This window comes from Taeniopygia guttata, chromosome 3 (genome assembly GCF_048771995.1).
Source record: "Taeniopygia guttata chromosome 3, bTaeGut7.mat, whole genome shotgun sequence".
NCBI classification, from domain to species: Eukaryota; Metazoa; Chordata; class Aves; order Passeriformes; family Estrildidae; genus Taeniopygia; species Taeniopygia guttata.
The window spans coordinates 30,900,302-30,917,469 of record NC_133027.1 but is presented as its reverse complement, the minus strand read 5'-3'; the positions used below and the strand labels follow the sequence as shown (position 1 = coordinate 30,917,469).

General features: G+C 42.4%; 1 long non-coding RNA gene across 2 annotated transcripts; it reads right to left on the bottom strand.

Moving 5' to 3' along the window:
* Window positions 1-1,471: 1,471 nt before the first annotated feature.
* LOC116808172 (uncharacterized) lies at window positions 1,472-16,296 on the bottom strand. Of its 2 annotated transcripts, none has more exons than XR_012054931.1 (3): window positions 16,277-16,296; window positions 14,844-15,124; window positions 1,472-9,684 (listed from the first exon to the last, which is right to left on the bottom strand). It is a non-coding gene; the product is annotated as an uncharacterized lncRNA (long non-coding RNA). The 2 variants fall into 2 exon arrangements; XR_004367621.3 differs by lacking the exon at window positions 1,472-9,684 and adding an exon at window positions 13,911-14,083.
* Window positions 16,297-17,168: the final 872 nt, after the last annotated feature.

Below are 17,168 nucleotides of genomic sequence, written 5' to 3'. Positions count from 1 at the left end.
AGTTCAACGCTTGCCAGCTGCAACGGCTGACTTCCTATTCTATGGAAAGAGCAGCTGGAAAATCAATAGTTCTTTGCTGATTAATAACTGATTTTTCCACTGATCAAAATGTAGCATTGGCTCCACTGTAGCGGGCAGCACAGGTCATGCATGGCTGCAGCTCCACCCTTAATATGACAGAACTGAAATGCCTTCCTTCCTTCCTTCCTTCCTTCCTTCCTTCCTTCCTTCCTTCCTTCCTTCCTTCCTTCCTTCCTTCCTTCCTTCCTTCCTTCCTTCCTTCCTTCCTTCCTTCCTTCCTTCCTTCCTTCCTTCCTTCCTTCCTTCCTTCCTTCCTTCCTTCCTTCCTTCCTTCCTTCCTTCCTTCCTTCCTTCCTTCCTTCCTTCCTTCCTTCCTTCCTTCCTTCCTTCCTTCCTTCCTTCCTTCCTTCCTTCCTTCCTTCCTTCCTTCCTTCCTTCCTTCCTTCCTTCCTTCCTTCCTTCCTTCCTTCCTTCCTTCCTTCCTTCCTTCCTTCCTTCCTTCCTTCCTTCCTTCCTTCCTTCCTTCCTTCCTTCCTTCCTTCCTTCCTTCCTTCCTTCCTTCCTTCCTTCCTTCCTTCCTTCCTTCCTTCCTTCCTTCCTTCCTTCCTTCCTTCCTTCCTTCCTTCCTTCCTTCCTTCCTTCCTTCCTTCCTTCCTTCCTTCCTTCCTTCCTTCCTTCCTTCCTTCCTTCCTTCCTTCCTTCCTTCCTTCCTTCCTTCCTTCCTTCCTTCCTTCCTTCCTTCCTTCCTTCCTTCCTTCCTTCCTTCCTTCCTTCCTTCCTTCCTTCCTTCCTTCCTTCCTTCCTTCCTTCCTTCCTTCCTTCCTTCCTTCCTTCCTTCCTTCCTTCCTTCCTTCCTTCCTTCCTTCCTTCCTTCCTTCCTTCCTTCCTTCCTTCCGTCCTTCCTTCGCAGGAACTGCAGGAACTGCAGGAATAGCGCAGCTCCCCCGGCCCGCCGGTCTCGCCGTGGCCGCCAGGTGGCGCTGCCGCCCGCCCTTTGCGCCCGGCCCGGCCCGGGGCTGAGCGGGCCCGGCCCGGCCCGGCCGCTCCGCGCTGCGCTTGCGGACAGGGTTTTATTTGGAGCCGCTTTATTCCTGCTCCCATCTGTTTCATCTCGCTGTAGGCGTGAGGACAGGACACTCCAGGAAGCTGCAGGACATGTCCCGGTCGGTGTTCCCGGCTGACGTGGCAGATAACGCTGAAGACCGCAGGGCGGGCGATGTGGGCTGTGGCTCCCCACGCGCTGTGTGGGAAGTGGGGACCGGTGTTCCTGTTCCGGCACTGCAGCGCCAAGCACGGCAAGGATGCTGGCCAAGCGCTCGGCGTCCTGCGGCCCTGAGCACGCACAGCGGGGCTCCTGTGCTCAGGGGCTGAGCAGCATTTTGGGCAGAACCCCGCGGAGCCCCACGCTTTGCACAGCTCTGTGTCGGGTTCTCACCAGCCCCGCGGCAGGAAGCGCTGCCCGCACGGCCGCTCCCAGCGGGCTCTAGGGCGTGCGGCCGGGATGGACGGCCGGAGCAAATGGCTCACGGTGCTAAACTCAAGGCTGATAGACCACCTAAGCAAATATTTACCTAATGTCAGACCTTTAATTTGCTGAGGGTTTCCTCTTCTGAACTCTAAGTATGTCCCCCCCTAAAGTATGTTTTCTTGCAAGGTATCCAGCATGGATAACCAGGAATGGAGAGTTCACAATCCACATCTCAACCCACATCAACACAAGCTTATTTGGCTTTACCATTTCAGACATGCTTCGTTTTCCGTTTGATTTTGTTACATTTTTATCCACCTGCCTGTGGTTCCTATAATATAATACCTTTGCCCAGGAGTTCAAAGAGCTCTTTAGCACCTGGATTTTTCTTCTCAAGAAGGTATTTATAAGACAGCTCTAGATCTTTCTCATAACCCCATCAGCAGGAAGGCTTGTCCTGTGCTACAGGGCCCTCCCTTTGAGCTTTATTTCAGCTTCATGAGGCCTTCTGCACTGCTTACAATTTATCAGCAAATGAGTATGACTGCCCTCACTTCTTGCAAACAGTGTTAGTGTGTAGCATGCCAAATGATTCCTGTTCACATTGGAGACCTTTAACTAAGTCTGGCAAATTACTTTTCATTTAGATCCAATGAACATCTCCCCTAAAATGTTGGTATTGGAAAGGGGCCAAACTGTAAAAAAGAGTTGACTCTCAATTATTTTTATTGACTAAATACCAAACCACTGACCACACCTCTAGGGTTACAGCACTTTTGCTCCTTTGCATTATTATACTGGCACTCACATACCAAGAGTTGTCTCTGCACACATCCCAGTATTTTATAGTAAAATAAAGAGATTTATTTCCATCTTGTCTTATTTAGTGAGAGCAAAAGTGCAATTCCTAAAGGGGCTGCTGCTCTGTGTTAGATTGGATATGGGAAACCTGACCGGCTTGTCTGCAACCGTACCTTGGCATAACTTCTTTCACTCCTTCAGCAGATACACATGCCTGATTTATGTCAGCATTAATAAAATAAGAATCAGATCTGCTGCTTGTGCCCTAAATTTCCATTACCCTGGACCACCTGCTAAGACATCCTTGCTTCTGCATTCAGAAATTTCCTTTGTTCCCTTTCAATACGCCATTAGTAACAGCTAAATAGGGGGGCTGAAAGGCGATAAATACATCTGCATTTCTAAGCATGGCTGATGCTTTCTTTCCTTAAAATTACTAACATGTGGCATCCATTTGCCTGAGTCGTTAATTCTCCTTTTACGGAGACTGCCTCTGTTATTTTTATGCTTTGTCCTTGATGTTTGCTTACACTGTCCCTGTTTTCCATGTCAGAGGTGCTGTACCCCATTAAGGATGACTAATACACAGACAGAGAGGAAAAAAGAGAAAGATTAAACCAGAAAGAAATGCATACTAAAACCATCACAGAGTACTTAACTGAAAAACCCTGCTGCTCACATGAAAGCAGTCGGGGAAAGGAGACTATCAGAAAATGAATGCACATGACTGAGGTGGAAATACAATTAAACCACCAAAGTAAAATAACAGAAAATGTAGTAGTAAGGTTAATAATAAACTCCCGTCATGAAAGCACAAAGTGTAGAAGGGAAATTACACTGCCAGTCATCATATCTTTATTAGGAAACTCATTAAAACCACTCCCCTTAATGGAAAATTTGGGGATGGGCATGAGCAACACCTAACTGGTAAGATGCAGCCATGTCCAGGAGAGCTCTATGAAGATTTAAAGAAAGGATAACCCTGCTGCAGATGCTAATGCAATATTTTCATTAATTGGTTTATGCACTTATGGTGCATGTGCATCAAAGCACAGCTTATTGCTCACTACTACTCCCTTGGCTTCCTTTTATCTCATTCTGCCTCAACTACCTTGCAATTTAAAGCCCTATATTTCAATTTCATGACAGGACAATCTGTAGCAAAATCTTTGTTCCTCTCTGCTTCAATCACCCCAGCTCATCTGATTCCAGCTTCACCAGTACTCAGCTCTCTTCATATTGCCTGTCCCAGTTTCATGCTTTGCACTCCGAAATCATCTCCTTCAGTTTATTTTCCCTGCCTCTGCTTTTACTTAGAAGCTAGCCCAATGCACTTGGCTCCTTGTGCAGCTAGATCACCTTTTGTCAGGAGCTGGAGGTGTTAATAGATAGGAGAAATCAGGAACCTTGTGGTGGGCAAAAAGGGGACTAGGGATGGGAATGTGCATGAATGTGGCTGCCTGCACAGCTTCTGCCCAATATAAAAGTCAATAACAGTGAAATAAAAATTTTGATGAAAACACCACATTTACAAAAGCATTTCAGGTCTGTTTTTTATTGGAAGCGAAAGCTCTGTCAATATAATTTGCTGAGGCTCAGAGACCTTTAAATAATTAGAATAACTCTTCTGCATCTAATTTGAAAAGTGCAAGGGTTGCCAAAATAGATGTTGTTTCCGTGTATTCCTCTGTGGGTATATATTATAAGCACACACTCAAATATGCATTCATATTGGGAGCTTGTAATCCTTAGCTGTAATTCTCCAACTACCAATTCCCAAAGTAAGGATACCAGTGCAACATTTCACAATTTTTCTTTCATTTTTTACCATTATAATAATGTTTTAAAACAATATAGCTACAGTGCCAATTGACAATTCATCTACAAATTGCTTTAAACTCAAATGTTAAGCACCCAGGGAGGCTTAAAAGTACAGATTCAGGACTGAGTGGACTATTCCCAATGACCTTCATAGTCCTTCCAATACCTTCTTCAACACTGTTAGAACACATCTGCCTTCAGCAGGAGATTCTTACATTCTGTGCTCTTTCTAGATGTAGAAAACTACTTCCTCCATGTTTATCTGCTGTACCATCTGTAGTTTCAGATGGTGAATACTGTCACGGACTTATCCACAGCCACATACTTTGAGGTGTTCAAGTATAACCTCACTGGTCACAGCCAGTGACACTCCAAGGTGTACCTTCTCCAATGTGGCCTCATCCTTAGGCCACATCCCTTCCGAGGTACGACTACTGCAGCACAGATATTTTGGGTGTCCTGCACCCACATTCACTCACTGGTCAGAGTCTGTTCAGCTCAAGCTCTCACCAGAATTCCAGCCTGTCCAGTACGGCAGCACAGAAGCAGCAGCAATGTCCTGGCCATCAGCCAGCCCAGGCTGTTATCAAAACGTTTCCAAGCACAGCAGAGTAAGATGATAAGCAGCACAGCAGCACAGCAAGCAGCCAAAGCAGAAAGCAGCCACTAATGAGCACTCGGCTCTGATACACAGTCAGGCAAGCGAACCTCGTGGCAAGAACAGAAGCCTGCCCATTAATAGCTAAACAGCAAGAACAGCTACAAATTCAATCCAGCACATTCTAATCAAATCTGTCATTATCATGGACACTTTGAGCCCCATGTTGGGCACCAAAAAGAAATGTTGTGGTTTAAGCCCAGCCACCAACTAAGTTCCACACAGCTGCTTGGTCTGCCGCCTCACCTCAGTGGGATGGGGAAAGAATTGGAAGAGTAAAAGTGAGATTGAGATAAAAACAGTTTTAACAGGTAAAGGAAAAGAGCAAAACCAGGAATTCATCTACCACTTGCCATGGGCAGGCAGGTGTACAGATATCCCCAGGAAATCAGGGCTCCATCATGTGCAACCATGACTTCGAAGATAAACCCCATCCCTCTAAAAGTCTCCCTTGCCTTTTCCTTCCACTGCTTTACCTGGTAGTTTATATATAGCATGACATCATGTGTTGGGTATGGAATATTCCTTCGGTAGTTGGGGCCACCTGTCCTGGCCATGTGCCTTCTAACTCTGTGCAGCCCCAGCCTCCTCACTGGTGGGGTAGGATCAGAAAAGGCCTTGACACTGTGCAAGCACTGCTTGGCAATAATGAAAGTATCTCTGTATAATCAGCTCTGTTTCCAGCACAAATCCAAAACATGGCCTTATTACTGGCTACTGTAAAGAAAATTAACTCTACCCCAGCCAAAACCAGTACAACACTTTGAAGAGGGGTCCCATTTATATAAACATAGATCTGTAAAGATTACATATATGTGAATGGAACACTGCATTCAATATGAAAATGGTTAACTTAACACATGGACAGTGGGGTTGAATGCCCCCTCAGCAAGTTTGAAGATGATGCCATGTTGAGTGGTGCAATTGGCTCACTACAGGGAAGCTATGCCACCCAGAGGGACCTTGACAGGCTTGAGAAGTGGCCCATGCAAACCTCATGAAGCTCAACAAGACCAAGTACGAGGATTCTCATCATTGGAATTTCTCAGCTCCAGGCTGTGTGGGGCTTTGAGCAATGCGGTCTAGTGGAAGGTGGTGTCCCTTTCATAGCAGGAGGGCTGGGTCCTTGAAGATCCCTTCCAACCAGAACTATTTCATGAACACCAGATATGCAATACTCTCTCTCCAGTTGCCTTTCCTATCCTGAAGAGAGAAAGAATCTGACTATAAGGATGTGGAAAGCCACCTGGAGCTGTGGCCTCCCCACTGCTTTCACCTCCATTCCTGTCCAGGCTGCTGAGGGAGCATGGAATTGCACACCCCACTGGTGTCCCAGCCCCTCCACAGCAGGACTCATGAGGAAGCTGTCAGAGGTTAAAAAAACAGTCAGACACAAGAGAAAAGTGATGGAGAAATTAATGAGGGCAGAACTGTCTAATGTTTCATAGTATCTTGTTTTTTATGTAGGGGATACTTATACAGGAGGGGTGAGAGTACGCGGCAGCTTTGTTTCCGAGAGCTGCCTTTTGCTCCAGCTGTTTGTTGGACTTGCCACTGGCAGGATTTGGTCTTGCATGCTGTTTTCTCTTTTGATTTTAGCTCGCTGTGCCCTGGGGGAGCCTTAGAGAGCTGCATCCCTTCCCCCTGCCTGCCTTTATTGCTGGTGTTCTGTGTTTTCCGGCAAATTGTTTTCTCTGCTGCTGCAATGGGTTTTCGCACTTTGAATTTCTTTCTAAGGTTTTCAGGGCTGTGATGGCCCCCAGTAAGAGATCCCTGGAAGCAAATGAGTTTGTATCAACCAAATGAGTTTGAATCAATCAAACCTAGACAAAAGGAAATGTAATTAACGCTTAAAGTCATCTACACACAGCTTATAGCAGCACGGTGGTAAAGCCAGGCCTTTAGTCTTCAGATCATCATAGGGCTTTGCTGTAGGGCTGGTCTAACTGAGCCCCCTCACAGAGTACATGGATGCTATCAAGTTATATTGACCACAGGGATCCTGGTACCAGCAGCGGGCCCTGCAGCCAGTGCTGTGGTCACCCTCCTCCTCTGCTGTGCTCCTGCCAGCCTGACCCCTTGAAAGGCTGATCACAGAGGAATGGGCAGGGATATGAAGGCACAGGGTGCAAGGGAATGATGTCTCCTTTTAAACACACTGTAGACATGTAGGCTGTCTCCCAAGAGAAACACTAGAAATACTCGTTCATAAACTAAGAGAAAGAACTAAAATAGCTGGAGAAAGCAGACTCCATATTTTATTTAATACCCTGGTGATCAGTGAAACCTCAGTTTTAAAAAGAGAGAAATGCAGGGTCAGCACCTCCACAGCATGGGAGAGCTCTGAACAACACTTCCCATCATATCAGGTGCGAGCACCAGGTGATATGAAATCCCTTTTTCCTACCTCTCTGGCCCTGTGATTCCTGGCCTCACTACCATCCAGTCACTGGCATCACTTCAGTCAGTCTATAGAAATCACAATTTCTATAGAACATCAGAATTTTCTATAGAAATGACAATTTCTTTCCTTCCTTCATTCCTGGCACGACTAGCATATATCCATGGAGAGGACATGTTTCTGGAAGTTGAAAAAGGTAGGCTTGAGGCATCTCAACTAGGTTTGGACTGAAGGTAGTTGCTGAGCTACGCAGTCAAAGAGATGCAAGAGTAAAACTGGTTCATTGAATCTGGAGCTGACACATGGAGATGCATCTCCACTTAGGTGTCAACAAGATGGTGCTGAAGCTCAAAAAAAAAGATTTGTGGGTGGCATTGGGTGACAAAATTGATGTTAGGAGAATCAGACATAAATGCTAGCCCTAATAGTGGAAAAACGGGAAGAATCCCTGGTGTACATTTCAACTGACTGTATGATAGCATAGCCTCTACATTTATTTCTCCTTCAGTTAAGCTTAAGCTTTAGGAGAAACACTTAAAAACATGTAAATAAGAAGTGACAGAATGCAGACTTTAAACACCTACTCTGATAACCTAAAAGACGCTTTTAGTAGAGGGGAAAATAATCGTCGGACAGAAAATAAACCTTAGGGAGAAAAAATATGCAAAAGCTGAAATTCAAGGGTGAAAGAAAAGGGTATTCCTTTGGGATTGAAATAGGATCCAGAAATCATACCTTAAAAAAAAAAAAACCTCCAAACAAAAAAACCTTGTCAAACCTAAATTGTGCTAGTATTTGCAGTCCCTGAACAGCTCCATCGTCCCTCTCCTGCAGTGGGTGAGGTTCTCACTGTATGGCCTTCTTTGCTATGAAATTTAAATTACTTAACTATAAATTGCTTTCCAAACAATAGCACCTTGTATTTTAGTCAAAGTCACTGGTGATATTTCCAGATTTCCTAGAAATGCATTCAGAAAGACTTCTATTGATTTAGACCTTCACACAGATCTATTATTTTCAGCAAAATTCTCCAGGGGGTGATGTTTGTTTTTCAGACCATGCTCATGCCAAACAATCCTGCACAAATCAGATAGGGCATTTGACAAAAGTGGCTTGGGGAAGATAGAGACATGGAGAAAATAATGTAATAAAATTGTATTATTCTAGATGTTTAATTTTATTTTCTTCCTTCTGGTTTTGCTCCTAGACCTTTTTCTGGTGCAAGGATGGAATGAGTAACTGAGCCTGACTATGGCACACATGTATTTCACAGTGTGAATTATTTTGGCCCCAGCCTTGCCGTGAACCTTGTGCAGGTGTAAAAGTCTGTTTGCATTTATGGACTAAGGAGTCCAGGTAAGGTCAAACCCTCTGCAAGTTGATGCAGGGAGCTTCTCAGCTACCTGGGAGAGTCCTCAGGAGACTGTTGGAGAAGAGTTGGAGAAAAGAGTAGAGCTCCAAGGAGCTGCAGGGGACATAAGTACCTACAGAGGAGGGAGCTCTCTGCCAGCCTTTTATGCTCTGCATTAATGGAGCACTGAGCTCAACTCTGTTTTGGGAAGGTTTGATAATGAGACCTCAGGAAAACAAGAATAGGGAATTGCTAAGGATGAAGCTTCTCTTTGGGAAGGTGTCCCTTAGGCAGGGCTGTGTGTCTGTCTGAGTGCTCTGCAGCTCTTGGATCAGCAGCAGTGACAAGGCAAAGGGCAGCACAGCTGGGACCAGCACTGCAGCCCTGTCTGAGGAACACACCTTGGGCCAGGGCTCACTGAAGGAAGTGAGAGGCAAGAAGCAGGAAAGCCCTGCAAAGTTTTGGGGTTTGTCTTTGAATTTCTTTTTCCTGTGACTGAGGAAGAGTAATTTGGTCTCCTGGGTTTCCAGGCTGTACTCTGAGCCAGTGCTGTTTAATTTTTTCAGGGTAGGGAATTTAACCTCATGCAATCTTCTGCAAAGAAGCCTCTTGTCAGAAAAATGATATCACTGTCTCTAAACTTACTTTATTTAATCTTTGTGTTTTGAAATCTGAGATACTGGACAACCTTTATTTCTGGGGTTCTTTTTCTGCTTATTAAATATTTCACATGTTCCTTGTATCACTGTAGTGTCTGCTTCTTTTTTGTTTGTTTTCTCTTAATTGTGATGGTAAGAAATAACACAAGTTTTATTTCTAGAAAACTATAAGCTACTGAAGAAAATATTTTAATAATGAAAATGCCTGGCTTATTGCATTTCTGTGTGGAGCAGTAGTTCCTAGAAGATATAAAAAGCACATAGGTCCTTTTTAAGGAGGAAAGGTCTGTTAAACACAACAAAAAAAAGCCTCTTTAGCATTGAGGGAAGTATCTTATTTTTCTGTAAGGGCTTAAAAATTTCTCAAGCTTCCTTTAGTTTTCTACCTCTGTGCTAATGTCACTTATTGTCTCTGAAATTAGATTGTGCTGTGACTGGAGCTTCTTTATGTGCAACCAGTGCTGTGAGACCTTCATCCTGGTGCATTCTGAGACTTCCTGTTCCCTGAAACGAAATAGTGAGCAAGTGAGGACAGATGCCTGTATTCACCCTGTAGCTGTATGAATGACACAGCAGGAATGTTACATGGAAAGGCTTTGCACAGACAGTGGCCGATGGTCTGACACTGTTAAGGTCAGTGGCAGTGCCCTCACCAAGTTACCAAAAGGCAAAAAATTCATTTAGAAATTAAAACTACTCTTGGCATCAGAAGCATCTTGCATTGTGAGTACACACCTGTATGGAAAGCCTGTGTGTGAGCAGGAGCACACCCAGGTGATGTTTTGCATCTACCGGGGGAAAAAAACTCTGGCATAAGAAGGAGGAGCTTTTTTTAAATAAATAAAAAAAAAAAAAAAAACAAACCAAAAAACTGCATAAAAAATATAAAAGAGTAAAATTTATATCAGTCACAAAAAACTTTGCAAGAACATGAAGATTCTGAAAAAATAGGCATGATCATTCCTGTGTGATACATCCAAGCAGAGGTATTAACTGATTTTCAAAAGTATTTTAATCTTGCTTTCTGCCTGAGCAAACTTAATTCATGCACACTATAAATACAGGTAGAAGTGAAGGCAATGAATTATGAGGAGAGAAAGGACTAGCAAACCCAGCTCTTAAAATAATATATATAATTTAATACTTAATCCTTTAAAGGATCCTGAGAAAGAGAAATAATTCAAATGTTAAATAGTGATCTAAAAAGGACTAGTCTCATGGAATGAATTTGACAATTGTGAATCCATCTCTACATTGCAATCTAGTTATAATAGTGAAATTAACATATTTATCAGACAGAGCTCAGGGTGGAATTTGAAATCACTGAATTATTTGTTCATGGGAGTCTGCATCATAGATGAGGTTTTCTGAAAAATCTACTTAAGAATGCATACTATTTTAAAAGCAATATGATTGATGGACACTCCATGGAGTTCCTTTTTTCTTTTATTAATCACAAAATAAATTTAATTTTGACCAGCTACGTCCATGGATTAATTTGAACAAGAGGACAGGATAGAGTAGCACAGACTAACTCTATTCATGTGAGCTTGTTCTGAGGAAATTTCCCCAAGAGTATTTCAGGATTTATCCTGAGCAACCTCTCAACTGTTAATGATCATTTATGAAAATTGCAGATGGACAGGGAGGATTTTACTGTGAAAAGTGAAAAAAACCCCTATACTTAGAGCAAGGCTAGAAAGAAATCTATGGGACTACAGTGATGGATGAATTTAACTTCAGTACCTGGAAATGCTCTCACTGCAAAGTCACTTAATAACCAACAAAACAGAAAATATACAGGTTTTTAAAGAGCAAATCATATGATACCATCCTAAAAAAATCTAAAATATGAATAGAAACATAGCAAAACCACTGACAGAATTTATATTGACTGTACCTCAGCTTTTGATAATCCCACACAATGTTTTTGGAATCAAGCTGAAGAAAAATGATTCATATAAAATTATGAGGTGTATGTACAACTGATTGCAAATTCCTGTTTGAGTTTGTCATTCAGTGTGTCTTTAAATGTGATGAGTCAAGAGTCAGGGGCCTGTAGAAGTTGTCCGGATGTGTTTGTTCTTTTCTGCTGCAGAAAAAGATTCAGAAGATGACAATAGATTGCAATTGGTGCTAAATATAGTACTGCTGCAAGACATTCAAATACCCTTCTGGGATGCATTAGCAGGTATAAAATATAGGAACTTGTTCTTTTACTCAGCTTGGCATTAGTGACCTCAGCTGGAAAACTGTGTCCATTTTTGGGCTAGGAATTTTAGAAGAATGTAGCTCCATGAATCACAGAGCTCAGAGGTGAGCAACGCGTATCATAAGGCATGTGACTTCTTGGGAATGGCTGAAAGAATTAAATCTGTTGTCTAGAAAACAAGGATGATGTGGATCTTCACACACATGAGAAATGTGCTCTTTCTCCAAAATCATCAGACAAACAAGTAATCTCATTTGATGAGGGAAGACAATATAGATTAGAAGTTGTCCTTTTAATTGAGCATTGGTTACCACAGAGGTGACCAGCATCCTCTACACTGATTGTTTTTCGGAGCAGATGAGGATGGTGTGAATCTGTTCAAATTTGCCTCAAGGATGGGGATAAGCTAAATCAGGGATGCTTGTTCTGATGACCACCCATAGATTTCTTGGATAGTTTGCTCCACCAGAAGCCAATGAGACCTGGCTGAAACTTTGGGCGTGGCAGCCTCTGACCAGCTCACAGTTGCATAGAGAGATCTCTGATATCAGATGAATGTCATCTTCTCTGACCAAGGAAGGACCAGAGCTATTTAAGAAAGGTGGTGTTTGGGAACAGGCTGTGGCTCGTGCTGTTTGTCTGCTCAGAGTTCATTCTCTCCTCAAGGATCACCTTGAAAATGAAGGAGCCAAGAACAAGTCATATGAATTATAAAGGTGGCAGTAGGATACACCCAAATCTGCAGGAGGAGGTGATGAGCAGATGTTCCTGGTCTCAAGATACCTATATTGAGATCTTAGAATACCTAGTGGCCCATGAGACTGGAGTTCAGTTGTCCATAACTTGCTATAGAATTGAGATGAAGTTGTCCCCCACTAACTAAAAACATGTGGGAATGATGAGATAAAATGATTTCTTGAGGTCATTTTCAACCTTACACTGCAGAGATTTCTGTGAAGCAGTGGAATAATTTCACTCTTCTTTGGAATAACAGCAGGATTAATATGGAAGAACAAAATATAGAATTTAAAAATGGTGCAGTTCTAATATCCAGTATTGATAGAGCAAGTTCATGAGACTTTCATTTGTATACTATACATAACAGATACATGCATATTTGGAAGAGCTGGTGTGTTAAACTGTGCTATTTGAGAATTATACTGTATCTCATCTTTAGTGAAAAAATCAGGCTATAATAACTCAATATGTCAAGCTGGATTACTTGAGAATTACAAAAAGTTGCCTTGTTTTCACAAAAAGGATGAAATGCTTTTTTCTTCTCAAATGCCAAATCTGGTTAAGGATTTATGAAAGAATAATATTCCTTAAAACATAAAGTTCCGCCTGCCATGGAAGAAAACCCCCAAAGTTTCTGCATATAATATCTCAGTGATATATACTAAATTACAGGCTGCAGGACAAGAAATATATTTGGATCCTAGTTTTGGTAATGCACGTCTCTGAAAGCTTTGGTATCGTTACACTGGCACATGGAGTTTGATGAGGGTGTATTTTTATCTGGGACCTGCTTCTTGTGCCTATCAGAGAAGTCTCCTAGCATGCCAACATCTGGCACAGACCTGCGCTCTGAAGGAGGGACTGATCTATCTGACAATATGCCCCAAGTGCCACCTAAGTTACAGCCCTACGTGCAAGTCCTGCAGAGCACAGCAGGGGTATCCCGTCCCTAATGCAGTGATCCAGCCCTAATGAATTGCAGTAGGTGCTGCCACATCTCTGTATACAGTCCTCACCCTTAAAGAGATAGGAAATCAAAGTGTTCGAACATGGTGAATAGGAGTGTAAGCTGCTTATATAATCACTGTTTACATTCTGTTAGAGGTGACAAAATCATCATGAAATATACTGTCACTGTTGATAAAGACCATATCAGTAAACAACAGATTAAGCAGGACACAGAGTGCCTTACAGACCAATTATACATAATTTGCCATGGACATGGTTTGAGAAAGAAATGCACACAATGACTTAGAGAAAATTGCTTAGCTTGGCTGCATCCTTATTAACAAAACAAAAGTGCTGAAGGGCAGATTGTCCTTGGAAAAATAACTTCTGGAAATAATAGCACATCCTCAACCTTTGCCTAGTGATGAAGAACAGCCTTTTCCTCCCATTCCCCACCCCCTGAAGCTATCCTGAGTGTTTGCAAGTCTACCTGACCCATGTTTGCCCACAGCTTCTGAGACATCCTCTCACCCTTGGAAAGCCAAAATCTGCATTACTAATCTGTCACAAACCTTTGGTAGCTCTTCCGGGGTGATCTGTGCAGGAATTTCCTCCCTGATTACATCTCAGGTAGGACAGGTTTGGGAGATTGTGGGAGCTCTCCCATCCCTTGTCTGGTGTTTCACCCATTGAGCATTCCTGCATCCTGACTAAAGTATTACACTCACTTTTCCTGCACTCATGCATCAACTGCAAGCACAAAGACAAATCAAATCACCAGGGGAGTAAGTATATGAGCCTATCAGCAACCTACAGAAAAAGTCTCTGCTGCTGTATTTTATCCCAGCTTTTAATGAAAGATGTTCCATTACACCTTCTATGATGATCCTGTGGGGAATTTGTTGATCATATTTCAGAGTGACAGTCAGCTTACAGCAAGTTTTCAAAATCAGAATGTTTTGAGGAGGAGAAAGGTCATGATTTGTTTTCCACAGTTTGCAGGTGCTGAAAAGGGTAATTTAGAAAACCTTTAAAATTCCATTAAATTAACACAAATATTAAAGATAGATTTTCAAAAATTATAGCCTAAATAGGACTGAATTAATCTTTCCTAAAGACATTAGCTATGATCTATTAGCTAACAAAAGAACGGCCTCGGAATAGGAAAAGAGTCCTTCAAGGAATATTTGGATGAGCTGAAATTATTTAAATTGCTTTTCCTGTGGATAAAAATCACAGAAATCACTGAACTTCTTGTGAGTTTGTGAGGAAAGGGGAAAAGTCTAAGGAAAAAGGACATGAACAAGAACAATCCTGAAAAACACAGCCATACAATCACCTTGGAAAGGAGAGGGTAGAACACCTGACTATGGAAGAGTACCGTAGAAATGGACCCATAACAGATAACAAAAAGAATTTAACTCTTCCAATTATCATATGAAAGGCATGGATGCTAAATATTGTACTTGACATGGCACTGATAAAATCTTGATCAGAGCAATATTTCTTGTATTGAAGTCCATGTTTTAAGAAATACACAGCTGTAGTGAAAAGACCTATATTAACTATGAATTTAAAAATTTACTTCTAGGGAAAAAACTATTTTTGTAGAAAAGCAGATATGAAGGGGCAGTATTGGTGTTAGTTGTCTAAAATGTTGCTATAAATGGGAAAGTGGTCAGCTATTTTCAATTTGCAGAGACAGTAACCTATGAATGTACAGTAGCAGTAAGGCTTGTGTAAAATATCAGGAGAACTTTCTTACCATCAGCATGGTTAAGTACTGCATCAGGAGATGGCTGGGTTATCATCATGGGAAGTTTAGGCAATTGCTCCTGGCTTGAGACCAGTGGTTGTTCTACATTTCCTTTTGTGTCTGGCATCTTTACGATTTGTTTCTTCCCAGCGACATACCTTGATTTTTAAAGCAATTCACTTTGTGCCACATTCAAATTCCAGCTGCAAGCTCTTTGTTTTGTTGGCCATATGCTTTCAAGCACAGAGCAGTGTGCTGTGCTTGACAAGCTGGAAGGCTCCAGAGACATCCTGCTGGGACAGAGAGGAAATACTGGGAAGGTGAGTGAAGGGGGAAGGAGCAATATATTACCTCTGTGGCTCGGTGGCAGTGCTGCAAATACCACCAACACAGAGCCTGTTCCTCAGTGCTGCTAAACCCAGCTGATCTCGAGCTGAGTGTGCGAGCTCAGTGCAAGGTACTGTGTAACTTTTGTATTTACTGTATCATGGCCACTGCTAGGGTTCAGTGAGAATTTCAGCGTGGGAGAAGATGCCATGAACAGATGGAAAGGCAGCAGTAATCCACAGATATATTGACAAGGCATGCAGGCCAACTGGGTGCTGACCAAGGCCAGCTGTCCTTTCTTTTTCATCTAGAGTATTTGAGAGGAAAAAAGAGGCAGAGTTTCTAGTAATACTCCCCACCTACAAATTTCTGCTTGGTGTTGATACAGTGACCCTTTTTTCATGGGCTTTCTTGCCCATGACAAGAATGCCATCTTCACTGCTTTAGAAGCACCACCATTCACGGTCTGCACCAGGAGGAAGCAAACTCCTCTTTCTTTTTGTATTGGATCTGCACAGGCAAGTCTGTCTAGAGGAGAAAAATGTGAGCTTAGGGAGGAGATGATTTGAAAAGGTTCCTGCTCTTCCCTAGCCTCAAAAATCCTTGGTTGTTGTGGGACTATAGGATTATTGGACAGAGATCACACCTTCATATGTGCCTTTTCACATTGCCTGCCTAATGTCTCCCAGGATCTTATACAATTACTTACGCAACACACATAAAAAAGATAAAATAAAGAAATATCCCCAGTTTTGCCAACGAGCTCCCCAAACTTCAGGTTTGAGGAGGCAGGTGTATGCCCTAGGTCTTTGAAATGATGTGACTGTCCAGCTGCTCAAACATTACCGTGCCATAAATCACTCAGAGATGCCATAAAACACTTAATCATCTCAGAGATACATCCTCAACACCCATTTTCAAAATACATCTTTATAAAAAACAGAACAGTGCCAGCCAGTTATTTTCTTATGGTAAGGGCCAACCCAGAATTAAATATTATGTTATGAAATCTAGCCAAGACAAGAAACTTTCCTATCTACTGGTTCACAATATGAGGTGTCACCCAGCTGCCTTGCAAGAGAGTTTGCAAGCCTTGTCATATAATACCCACTTACCATGGTGATTGCAAGCTGTCAGCCCAGATCCGGTTTTGAACAGGGAGATGGAAGATAACAGATTCACGCAGCGCTGATTTAGTCTTCAGGTAGGGAGAATCATGCTTGCCGAGAAGTTTGATTGCATCTGGCAGTGCTGGTTTAAGTCCGTGCCTGGTTTATGCCAAAACTATTCATTCTGTCAATAAAGCCTCAAGCAGGTCTGAAACATAAAGATGTAGGAGGTTCCTTTATGATTTTAAGAGAAACTGAAGCAGAATCTTTGACTTCTCAAGGACAAAAAAACAAACCAAACCAAGCCAAACCAGAAATCATCAGCTTGAGGTCCTTAGAAAAAAAACACAACACAGTGAAAGAAAACATTATCTTCGTGAGGAGAAATTCCATACAGTATCTTGAAACTGATCCTCTTTTGAGGGCTTTTTCTTTGAGGGCTCTTTGAGACCCAAAGAAAAATTTGTATGCCTGAACACTCATCTGCTTTGGTTCTTTTTTACTGTATCATGTAGTCTACTAGAAGATACGTCTCCTTAAAAGCTCACTTGACATTTGCTAGGACACTGGTGCTGCAACAGCATTACCTCATTAACACAACATTACATTACAAAAAACCCACATGGAATAAAACAATCAACCCCCTTCATATGAAGGCCAAGGGTCAAGTAGCCTTTTTCAACCATACAACTTTTAACTTTCATCTCTTCATACTCAGGGTCTACTCAAAATATAAGCAAAATTAGGAAGGTACCAGAACATAAGGAGGGCTCAGGGGCTTCTGATATGAGCTATGTGAACACAGGGGAGGGGCAGGCAAACAGCATAAGAATGGTCCTCTTCAGTATTTTCCAAAAAGGTAGATTTAAAAGAAGAAGAGTTTGCATCTCTGCTAATA